At 38.7% G+C, this 7,918-nt stretch overlaps 1 pseudogene; it reads left to right on the top strand.

Moving 5' to 3' along the window:
• The window catches only part of LOC107655903 (tumor necrosis factor alpha-induced protein 2-like), a 21,140-nt pseudogene extending 15,339 nt beyond the window's left edge, over positions 1-5,801 (top strand).
• The last annotated feature ends 2,117 nt before the right edge of the window (positions 5,802-7,918 follow it).

Here is a 7,918-nt window from a genome sequence, read left to right as displayed (position 1 = left end):
TACCAGGGTCCAAAAGTCCCTGTGAGTCACTGGCCAATCAAGAAACACTTTCACAGAGACAGGAAATTATACACTTTCTTTGTGCAGCAGATCCTACCCGATAAGCTCAGCGCAAGGAGAGAAAAATCGGAACCGTGTCAATGTATATCCTGTTCCAAAGACAACAACACATCAAGTGATTAAACACATGGCCGTAAATGACAATTAACACTACTCAATCTCTCACTTTCTCTCATAGTGTTGGAGATCCTACAGTTAGTTAATCAGAGAGACCTGCTGCTAGCCGACACGCACATCCAGGAGCTTGAGAGGGAGTGTGAACTTGATCCCTCCCTCTTGACACAAACCACACACAATCCAACCTCGCCCAGTAACATAACTACTTCCACACTCACATTTTCTCCGTGGCTCCCCCTGTTGACTGGTTCAGGCAGTGAGGATTCCGGCCCAAGCATGTGGGATGCTGGGCTGCGCAAAGTGAAAGATGTTGAGCTGCTTTACGAGGCTCTTCAGAGAGAGATGTGGGATGTGGTGAGGGAGTCGCTACGTCAACCCTGCAGCGGGCCTCAGCTTGGCCTAGTGGTGCTGGTCATTCAACAGGAAGAGCAGGCTGACAAGGTCTGGGCCCTGCGGCAAGAGGCCCAGTCCACCGTCCAAACTGGTGACCAATCCGAAGACCATTCCCAGCCTTCCAAGCGTCCCAGGAGACTGCGTCAAAGGTGGGTGGAGGCTGTGGGAGAGGCAGCTGACTGGTGTCTTCCACAACCAGGGGGCATCGCTGCAGGCCAGATGGGCATGTATTTGGAGCGTTTGAGGGGCAGAGTGGTGGAAGACATGGATGCGGCATGTCAGAATGTGGTGGCGGTTTATCCCGAGGAGTTTGGTGTGTTTCAGGTCTACATGCAGAGTTATCACAGGGCTGTTGCCAAACGACTGAAGACCATCACTAGTGGACCCATTCAGATCACAGACACATACTCACTGCTGGACTGGATCTACAACATTTACAACAGGTATTTTCACATGTATACATAGACACTGAGGTGTGTTTTCTATTTTTACACACACCTTTCCTGCAGTTACATTCCACTTGGTTTAATGACCCAGTGGAAGAATGATCTCAGGTCTATTAATATCAGATGCATTGTTTATTAGAATGAACAAGAACGGTGCTGAATACCTGGGAGAATTACTATACACATGCACAACACCGGTCTTGTGTACTAAAAGTAGCCACACTACTAATTTGACTGTATTTTTCAGTAGCATAACAATATTTCAGCACTAATGAAATGAAAATTTAATGCATGTTTAGAAAATAGAAAAAACAATACAAAACCATAGATCATATTGTGAAAAATGTTTGCAGGACTTCTCCAGTTATTTACTTTAAAAAGTTTTTAAAGAAGAGCTTGTTACTGTGTTCTTAAATTTTATGTGGAAATAAGCCCCTTAACACCCACAAATGTCTATTAGACTAGTGAATCAGTTAATTATGGCCCTCAGCGCTGGAAAGTGTGAAAGTTCATTCTAGTGAATTGGTTTGTACTCATTCATGTAAATGAATCCCTGTACTATATTTTTGACTCAGTTATGTAAAATAGGAAGTTGTTGTGTTTATCTGTTCTAGTTTGAGACACTCTTAAAAATAAAAGTTCTTTATTTGCATTAATGGTTCCACGAAGAACCTTTAACTGGAACTTTTCCATGGCACAAAAGGTTCTTTATAGTAGAAAAAAGTTCTTTAGATTATTAAAATGTTCTTCAGTCTAAGAAAAAAATTGTTCTTTTAAGAACTGTTCACTTAAAGGTACTTTAGGGAGCCCAGATTGGTTGTTCTATGACATCACTGCCCCTTTTTGGGACCTTAATTTTTTAAGAGTGTACTGTCACCCTAATTGAGATTGTTTATTCATTCAAACCCCCTATTGTTTTGGTGCCAGCAAACATACAACTTTGATTTAATGAAACGTTAAATCATTAGATTGTTACATTTTATTTACTGTTATCCATTTAATTAATTTTATTATTATTCAATTTGTGCAGTTGTGGCCTAATTGTTTGAGAGTCGGACTTGTAACCAGAAGGTCGCGGGTTCAATTCCCAGTACCGGCAGTAAATGTAGGTAGGGGGAGTGAATGAACAGCGCTCTCTTCCACCCTCATTAGCCACAACTGAGGTGCCCTTGAGCAAGGCACCTAACCCCCAATTGCTCCCTGGGTGCCGCAGCAAAATGGCTGCCCACTGCTCCGGGTGTGTGTTCACGGTGTGTGTTCTCTACTCACTGCTGTGTGTGTGCAGTGTGCACTTGGATGGGTGAAATGCAGAGCACAAATTCTGAGTATGAGTTGCCATACTTGGCCGTCACGTCACGTCATATGTCTTCTTGCTTAGGCCTGCTTAGCTTTTTTGTTGCAGACAAACTACTTTAAAAAAAAATTTAACAGTAGCTTCTCTGTAGTCTGTCTACTTCAAATTATAATTAGGTTGTTACTTTCCCAACACTGCACAACACAAATGAACTTGAACACACTAGACACTTATGGACACACAAACATGCACTAGTTCTGACTGTTAGTGTCCCATAGGGAGGTCCTGGCTTCAGTTGGAGCAATGGGCACTATAGTGTGTGAAGCTCTAGAACCTCTACTGCCTGAAGATGTCATAGACAGGCTGGAACAGGACTGCGTCGAAACTGTTTGGGTAAAACTTTTAGAAAACTTTTGAGTCAAATTATGCATTACTTATTAATCTCTGGAAACAAAATAATTGTGTTAAAATAATATCCACTGTGTGTGTGTGTGTGTGTGTGTGTTTGTACAGGACAAGATGACTACAGAGCTCTCGCAAGTTTTGGATGATGAAGAAAAACGATGAGCTCAGACACTGCACATTGAAGAGTATCAGTCTGGCCTCGCCCGTTCTGTTATACAGGTAATACCATCAATCCTACGCATCTACAGCCATTACTGCATTCTTTGGAATCTGACTGTATGCCTTCCACTTTATGTTTGGCAATGTATGTTGGTGTATGTGAATGATAATACAGGTGCATCTCAATAAATTAGAATGTCGTGGAAAAGTTCATTTATTTCAGTAATTCAACTCAAATTGTGAAACTCGTGTATTAAATAAATTCAATGCACACAGACTGAAGTAGTTTAAGTCTTTGGTTCTTTTAATTGTGATGATTTTGGCTCACATTTAACAAAAACCCACCAATTCACTATCTCAACAAATTAGAATATGGCGACATGCCAATCAGCTAATCAACTCAAAACACCTGCAAAGGTTTCCTGAGCCTTCAAAATGGTCTCTCAGTTTGGTTCACTAGGCTACACAATTTACAATTTGAGTTGAATTACTGAAATAAATGAACTTTTCCACGACATTCTAATTTATTGAGATGCACCTGTATTTACAAGGTCGTTGTGAATATCTTTTTGTATCCATGTGTTTCAGAGGCTAAAGGTAGATATGGACAGATCGACAGCTGTCAGTCAGCCACTAGGAGCTCGTGTTGCTCGCTGCACTTTGAATGGACTTGCAGATTTCCTGCACAGGTGAGATGGGGACAAGATAGTATGATCATAATAATGCTGATGATGACAAAAAGCCACACAAAAATTATTATCATGTTTACTAAAAGATATTTACAAACTCATATAATTAATCTAAAGCTCAGAAGCTCAGAAGAGACTTTGACATCACAATAATCGTGTGCACATCTATGGTTGGGCACTTTTTATAATTGTGTTGTTCCTACATTATATTCAATGAGTGACTTTTTCGTCTCCACTTTTGAATAGGGAAGTCTAAAATTATGAGATTTGTGTGTTTGTGTGTCTGTGGTATTTAGTTTCCAGAGAAAGGTTGAGATGTTCCATGACACGCAGTCAGAGTTTGGGGATCGTGGGGATGGTTTTGTCTCCAGGACCATCGCGCTTGTCAACTGTGTTCCACCTTTCAGGTTTTTCATCTTATTCACCATATCTATCTATTCAAAGTTCTCCCAACCTGGATGTTTTTTTGAGGACTGAAAAAAAAGAAAAATCTGTAGTCTTTAGAATTGTATATTTTCTATGTTTATGTTTTTAAGAATGGTGGTTATTGAAAAAAAATAGGCTAGAAATCGCTGGGCTAATATAAAAAAATACTGTCAGAAAAAAATCTGTAGAAAAAAGAAAAGCTACTGGTAATTATCTGTTAAGTTCTGTTAAGGACATTTCCTTTAACCCTAAAACAAAAATATGGCTAAAACATCTGTGAAAAATCTTTTATATTAACATAGTACATTAGGCCCTATTTTTAGAGACTTTTCTTGGTGTATAGTTTTTCAAATTTCCGAATATACTATGCTATAATATACTATACTATACACACAAATCACATTTTGGCATCTAAAATGTTCAGCGTTTATAGAGAATGCTGAGTCATTTTAGAATAATGTGCATTTTGCAACATATAACAAGAACAATAGAAAACAAAATAAGAGAATGTGATTCTGTTCATAGTCAGGAGAATCATGACTCAACTGATCAGTAACCCAAATGCACAAACTTAAAACAATGTTTATGAAAGATATCCAAGAATAATATAAATAATATGAAAAGAATAATGCAATGAAATAGCACTAAAATAAAAAATAAGATGACTATAACTGTGCAGGATTTAAATCCTGTGTTGAACTCCGTAGGAATTTTGTGGAGCGCTGTCGTCTGTGTGACGCCTTTGGCAGTGAGGACGTCTCCCAGCAAGCTCAGTCGTCTCTGGAGCGAATTGTTAACCAGTCGGTGCAAGTTCTCTCAGACATACTGTTTGAAAACATCAGGGTGAGACACTTGCACACATTCACATCTGACCCAGATATGCTTCTTAAAGCATTCACTCATGATTTTCTGGCATGATTCCAGCCATTCTTCGATAAGCTGGTGAAGAGGAAGTGGCTGGAAAACACTGAGGCCTATGAGAGCATTGAGATGACTATTAAACAGCACTTTAAGAAGTTCCGCAGAATGGACTGCCCTCCATATCAGGTACGACTTAGAGCACTCATGCTTTCTCACAGACAGTTTGGTTGGTTGATTGACTGATTGATCATCTGATTGACTATCAGGCATTGGTGAATGAGGTGCACAGGCGGGTCCTGGTTGAATATGTTCGTGCCATCATGAGGGGGCGGGTCATTTGTACATCACTCAAAATGAGGAAGAGAGTGGCATTCCGTCTGCAGGATGAGGCCAAACAGCTGAAGGTTCTTTTTAAAGATCTGGTCAGTGCCACTAAGTTTAATAAATATTATGCCTTACATTATCTTAAATGATTTCCAAATATGATAATCTCCTTACGAGGGACCTTCTCACTATATAAAGGCAGCTACATATTTTCATGCATAAAGACCCATTTATAGAATGAAAAATAAAAACTTTCGGTTAAGTCGAAAACATCGATCTTGTTTCATCCCAACATTTACTGTACTGTACTGTTAGGTGCGTAAACCTGAAGATAAGCATAAAACTATGGCTGTCAATGGAAAAAATTTTAATTTGCGAAAAGCCATTACAAATCAGATTGAAATTTTATTTTATTTTATTTTAATTTAATTTAATTTAATTTTATTTTATTTTACAAAAATGCCAACACCAAAATTAGTTAATTAATTTTTTTTTTCACAGGAGTCAACTTTCTTCTGGTTGGACAGTGTTATTGTTCACCTGGCAGACATCATAGTTTTGGAGGACACTCCCTCTATTCAGATGGAAGTTGGAGTTTTGGTGAAGGAATTTCCAGATATACGGTAAGACCACCAGGACAAATGAATCAAACCCATTTTCAGAGGCCTGTCATGAATGGTATGTGTATGGTTTGGGTTCTAACATACCTTCTAATCAACTCCAGTACCTTTTTTTTCTGTGTCCTCACTATTTAGAATAATTCTCTCAGAACAATCATGGAATGAGAGAAAACAAAGAATTTCTGACCCACACCTCGCTCCAAACAAATCCACTAACTGCTTCATTTCCGCTCCACACCACATGCTCTGGAATACAGTACATCTGCTGATGTACTCTATTTCAGCACTCTTAGGGGTGATTCACACGCAACACGTTTTGGCTTTTAAATAACCAAGATCTAAGCAGTGAAATGTAAAAAAACGCAAGGTGTAAAAGTTGTACAACTACTAGCATTTTTAGAACACTATGTACCATGAGATGCTGCAAAAGATACAAACGCAATGTTTTCATAGAAAAGTGAGGCTGGAATGCAAAAATGCATTCTGTGTGAATGGCCCTTTAGAAAGCAACTAGGCCAATAAAATGTAAGGACTGGAACCAAGTTTTGTTTAAAAACTGCAATAAAACAGAAGCCATGTAGATTTTTTTTATAGCATAAAACTGGAAGGAACATGTTTTATTGGCTCTTGGAGCACTCAGTATACTAATATGTAACTTTGTCCATTTACATAACTATTACATTAATACAATTTTGCTGAACACTTTTAGACCTGCGGAAAGGTAGAACCTGAACTCTGTCATCTTAAAGTGCTTTCATTCATGAAAAATCTGACATGTTCCTTTCTCATTTCCTTAAGCACTATTTTTCACAACACCTCTCCGTTTCCTGAGGTCATTCTAAGAATGTCTGTCTGAAAATAGTTACCGTGGTGCTCCATCTCAGTGCCAACTTTCCTTTATGTGGACAGAAGAGAACAGTAGACAGTAAACAGGGGAATGGATGAGATGTGACCCCACTTTAGTCCAGTGTTTTTGTTTGAATGAAGATGAGTGTGTGTGTGTGTGCACTCAGTCACTGGATGGCAGTGCTCCTGCTTGCTGACGCACGACCCTCCTCAGCAGAAAGGAAGTGGCTGTGGAGTACTTCCTGTTCCTGCCAGGTCACTGGAGACTGACTGGTGCCACATTCCAATCAAATACACACTCACACCAACTAAAGATCAAAAGCCAAAAAGTGGAGGCTACTTAACTTCTCTTTGTGCTTAGCAGTGGTGCTTCCTGTTTTTGACTGTCTGTCTATGTGAAAGTCTGTCACAGACTCACACTGTCACATTGTTATCTATAGGCAGGGCATGCCATCTTCTCAGTATGGAGCGCTGACTCAGAGTTTGCTTTTTGAGCCATGAGCACTGTCAAGGGTTCATTACGAAGAAACACATTTGGTTTAAATTCAGGGACATGTTTAGTGTGTTGGGGGCTCTCTGTAAGTGGTCCCAGGGTGGCCCCGCTCAGTAGAAATCGCATTCTGCAGGGGTCCCCTGTAACGCGGGGCCCCATGCAATTGCGTGGTGCCTAAACACGCTACTGTTTAAATTTCTTACATGACTTTTCTCTGAATTAATGCCAGACTGCTCTTTTTAGTAATATTACAATTTTTGTGTTTTGTTTTGATCATAAAGTTTCTCTTTGTCCCTTTATCTAAATAATGGTCTAAAAGGAAACCGATTAAACTTCGGTTTGAATGATTCTTAAAAAAAAATGTTGATTTGTTCACTAAACATCATTAGAATAAATTGATGAATGTAACTGACAAGACAACATGATCAAGTCAAACTTATCTTTTTTTGATGCATGATATATCTGAGCCATATTTATCAGACAATATTAGAGATTTTTTTGTGTATTGCAACAGTTGGATATTGGATATTTATTTGTGCTATTCATTTAAATTACAAATGTGGTAATTGAAATAAAGCTGAAATCAAATAAAATATTAATATTAGATGAAAACCTTAGCAAAAATTAGAAATGATGCCTTGGCAACTAAGCTCACTTGTAGCATTTTTACTGCTTTATTTTTACTAGTAGTATATATATTTTATTAAGGAATAGTATAGCATTTTAATATCAGCCATTAATAGCTGTAAGATAAATAATTATTAGTGCATCTCTACTTTTTCCAT

This window comes from Sinocyclocheilus anshuiensis, unplaced genomic scaffold, assembly GCF_001515605.1.
Source record: "Sinocyclocheilus anshuiensis isolate Anshui unplaced genomic scaffold, SAMN03320099.WGS_v1.1 scaffold860, whole genome shotgun sequence".
NCBI lineage: Eukaryota > Metazoa > Chordata > Actinopteri > Cypriniformes > Cyprinidae > Sinocyclocheilus > Sinocyclocheilus anshuiensis.
The sequence above is the reverse complement of the archived record's forward strand: the minus strand, read 5'-3'. Positions and strand labels throughout refer to the sequence as shown.